This window comes from Entelurus aequoreus, linkage group LG21 (assembly GCF_033978785.1).
Source record: "Entelurus aequoreus isolate RoL-2023_Sb linkage group LG21, RoL_Eaeq_v1.1, whole genome shotgun sequence".
In the NCBI taxonomy this organism is placed as follows: domain Eukaryota; kingdom Metazoa; phylum Chordata; class Actinopteri; order Syngnathiformes; family Syngnathidae; genus Entelurus; species Entelurus aequoreus.
In genome coordinates this window covers 50,911,098-50,914,943 of record NC_084751.1, presented here as the reverse complement: position 1 = coordinate 50,914,943, position 3,846 = coordinate 50,911,098, and positions in this window count along the sequence as shown.

Below are 3,846 nucleotides of genomic sequence, written 5' to 3'. Positions count from 1 at the left end.
CAGAAGAACGAGGAAATTACAGACGTGGCGACGCCGTCGACGAGCAAGATGAAGAAATACGCTTGCAAGTTCCAAAACGAATGGAAACAAGAATTTCAGTTCATCCAGGACAGTTTGAAGGGGAAGGTGTATGTTGCCTGTAAATTTTGTAGAACAGACTTCTCCATTGAACACGGTGGCCGAAATTATATACTCATCATGAATGGAGAAGTTAAACAGGACAATACTGCCATCTAATGGATAGCCACCGGAACACTGAAATTCAAGTATTTTTTTTTTTTCCTATGTAAATAAAATAAAAATATATATATAGCTAGAATTCACTGAAAGTCAAGTATTTCATATATATATATATATATATATATATATATATATATATATATATATATATATATATATATATATATATATATATGAAATATATATATATATATATATATATATATATATATATATATATATATGAAATATATATGAAATACTCGAGTTGGTGAATTCCAGCTGTAAATAACCACGCCCCCCCCCCCCCCCCCCCCCAACCCCTGCCCCCCACCTCCCGATATTGGAGGTCTCAAGGTTGGCAAGTATGATAAGAGTGTTTCAGTAGTGTGTGTGAGAGAAAAACATTTCAGTTGTTTACATGTCACACACACAACTGAAACACTCTTATATTATTGTATAAGAGTGTTTAAGTAGTGTGTGTGAGAGAAAAAACATTTCAGTTGTTTATGTGTCACACACACTACTGAAACACTTATATTATTGTCTAAGAGTGTTTCAGTAGTGTGTGTGAGAGAAAAACATTTCAGTTGTGTATGTGTCACACACACAACTGAAACACTCTTATATCATTGATTAAGAGTGTTTCAGTAGTGTGTGAGAGAAAAACATTTCAGTTGTTTATGTGTCACAAACACTACTGAAACACTCTTATATTATTGTATAAGAGTGTTTCAGTAGTGTGTGAGAGAAAAACATTTCAGTTGTTTATGTGTCACACACACAACTGAAACACTCTTATATTATTGTATAAGAGTGTTTCAGTAGTGTGTGAGAGAAAAACATTTCAGTTGTTTATGTGTCACACACACAACTGAAACACTTATATTATTGTATAAGAGTGTTTCAGTAGTGTGTGTGAGAGAAAAACATTTCAGTTGTTTACGTGTCACACACACAACTGAAACACTCTTATATTATTGTATAAGAGTGTTTCAGTAGTGTGTGTGAGAGAAAAACATTTCAGTTGTTTACGTGTCACACACACAACTGAAACACTCTTATATTATTGTATAAGAGTGTTTCAGTAGTGTGTGTGAGAGAAAAACATTTCTGTTGTTTATGTGTCACACACACTACTGAAACACTCTTATCTTACTGTATAAGAGTCATACTTGCCAACCCTCCCGTTTTTAGCGGGAGAATCCCGGTATTCAGCGCCTCTCCCGACAACCTCCCGGCAGAGATTTTCTCCCGACAAACTCCCGGTATTCAGCCGGAGCTGGAGGCCACGCCCCCTCCAGCTCAATGCGGACCTGAGACTGAGTGGGGACAGCCTGTTCTCACGTCCGCTTTCCCACAGTATAAACAGCTTGCCTGCCCAATGACGTCATAACATCTAGGGCTTTTAGAGAGTAGAGTACACAACTGCGCACACAACAGGGAGACGAAGCAGAAGAACGAGGAAATTACAGACGTGGCGACGCCGTCGACGAGCAAGATGAAGAAATACGCTTGCAAGTTCCAAAACGAATGGAAACAAGAATTTCAGTTCATCCAGGACAGTTTGAAGGGGAAGGTGTATGTTGCCTGTAAATTTTGTAGAACAGACTTCTCCATTGAACACGGTGGCCGAAATTATATACTCATCATGAACGGAGAAGTTAAACAGGACAATACTGCCATCTAATGGATAGCCACAGGAACACTGAAATTCAAGTATTTTTTTTTTTCCTATGTAAATAAAATAAAAATATATATATAGCTAGAATTCACTGAAAGTCAAGTATTTCATATATATATATATACATATATATATATATATATATATGTATAGCTAGAATTCACTGAAAGTCAAGTATTTCATATATATATATATATATATATATATATATATATATATATATATATATATATATATATATATATATATATATATATATATATATATATGAAATACTCGAGTTGGTGAATTTCAGCTGTAAATAACCACGCCCCCCCCCCCCCAACCCCTGCCCCCCACCTCCCGATATTGGAGGTCTCAAGGTTGGCAAGTATGATAAGAGTGTTTCAGTAGTGTGTGTGAGAGAAAAACATTTCAGTTGTTTACATGTCACACACACAACTGAAACACTCTTATATTATTGTATAAGAGTGTTTCAGTAGTGTGTGTGAGAGAAAAACATTTCAGTTGTTTATGTGCGAGCATTTCAGTAGCATTTATTTTCTCCTCCAAACATATTGCTGGTTATTGTGGCCAAGCAGCTCAATTTTTGTTTCATCTGACATCAAATGGACAAAGATAAGACCTTCTGGAGGAAAGTTCTGTGATTAGATGAAACAAAAATGGAAAAACAGCTGAAACACTCTTATACAATAATACAAGAGTGTTTCAGTAGTGTGTGTGTGAGAGAAAAACATTTCAGTTGTTTATGTGAGAGGCCTCACCTGAAATGATCTCACATAAACAACTGAAATGTTTTTCTCTTGCACACACTACTGAAACACTCATGTACAATAATATAAGAGTGTTTCAGTAGTGTGTGTGAGAGAAAAACATAATTAATTTCTAGGGATGGATAACATTACCATAATGTAAACGGTAGTAACCAGAGTAAAGAGGAAAGTAGCTCATCGATGGCTCCTTCCGGAACTAAATGAATGCAGACTCACAGACCTGCAACAAGTGCCAAGTTTAACGTTTTATTCAAACATTATTGCTGATCTTAAACGCGCCAACAGCAGTTATGAGGGGCCGTTAGGGACATTATTCAGAATTACCTCTTGCATACACTACTGAAATGCTCTCACATAAAAAAAATGAAATGTTTTTCTCTCACACACACTACTGAAACAGTCTTATACAATAATATAAGAGTGTTTCAGTAGTGTGTGAGAGAAAAACATTTCACACTCTTATACAATAATATAATATATATTCAGTGTGTGAATGGGTCAATGTGGAAAATAGTGTCAAAGCGCTTTGAGTTCCTTAAAAAGGTAGAAAAGCGCTATACAAGTACAACCCATTTACCATTTATAAGAGAGTTTCAGTAGTGTGTGTGAGAGAAAAACATTTCAGTTGTTTATGTGAGAGCATTTCAGTAGTGTATGTAAGAGGTCATTCTGAATAATGTCCCTAACGGCTCTATATAACTGCTGTTGGCGCGTTTAAGATCAGCAATAATGTTTGAAAAAACGTTAAACTCGGCACTTGTTGCAGGTATGTGAGTCTGCATTTATTTAGTTCCGGAAGGAGCCATCGATGAGCTACTGTCCTCTTTACTCTGGTTACTATTGTAAACAACTGAAATGTTTTTCTCTCACACACACTACTGAAACACTCTTATACAACAATATAAGAGTGTTTCAGTAGTGTGTGTGAGAGAAAAACATTTCAGTTGTTTATGTGTCACACACACTACTGAAACACTCTTATATTATTGTATAAGAGTGTTTCAGTAGTGTGTGTGAGAGAAAAACATTTCAGTTGTTTATGTGTCACACACAACTGAAACACTCTTATATTATTGTATAAGAGTGTTTCAGTAGTGTGTGTGTGTGAGAAAAAACATTTCAGTTGTGTATGTGTCACACACACAACTGAAACACTCTTATATCATTGAT